Here is a 791-nt window from a genome sequence, read left to right as displayed (position 1 = left end):
TCTCAAAATATCCCTTATATGTTGACCCCTTTTGCTCGTTCTGTAATTGATCATTAATCTTTTTTGGGAATGTTCTTACACACAAGTTTTTTGGAAGGACATAAATCTGTTCGTGAATAGAAAGCTTGCTGCAATCTGACTGTAAACATGTTATTTTTGTGATTCAAGCTAAGAAACTACCCTCAAAGAAAGTTTTTATTCTAAATCTAATTTTGATGTTGGTCAAATTTCATATTTACAGCTCCAAATATTTAACCCAAAAGCCCAAACTTGTTGTATTTGAGTCATTGCTTGATCTCCCAGAAGACCAAAACTCTATGTACAGAATTTGAACTGTAAAAAGTAAATTATTGGTGTATTTTTTTTTTTTTTTTTTTTATGACTGAAACTGAAGCCTTGAACACTTGAGCCTCCAGCCTTTCCTTGTGAATGTTTGTTTATCTTTAATTAACAAAAAAAAACATAAAAAACAGGCCCTTTCTGTCCAATCATTCATTCATTCATTCATTCATTCATTCATTCTGCTCCACAAGCCTCCTGACAACCGCAGATCTTGTCCTGTTCACAGATGTTCTTACCTTCTGCCTGTGTTCATGTCTTTAAAGCAGGATTGCAGCTTCATCACCAAAGCAGGTCAGTCTTGCAGAAGTTCCAGATCACGTGTTCTAACTCTAGAGTCTCGCCAGGAAAACCTCTTTCATCCTCTTCAGGCAATTTTAAAATCCAGTAAGAACTTATTGCGGTCAAATTCACCCTCCGTGTGGCGCAAGTCATCAAGAACTTTAGATTTG

The sequence above is a fragment of the Stegastes partitus genome, unplaced genomic scaffold (assembly GCF_000690725.1).
Source record: "Stegastes partitus isolate 25-593 unplaced genomic scaffold, Stegastes_partitus-1.0.2 Scaffold10, whole genome shotgun sequence".
NCBI classification, from domain to species: Eukaryota; Metazoa; Chordata; class Actinopteri; family Pomacentridae; genus Stegastes; species Stegastes partitus.
This window is presented reverse-complemented; position numbering follows the sequence as displayed.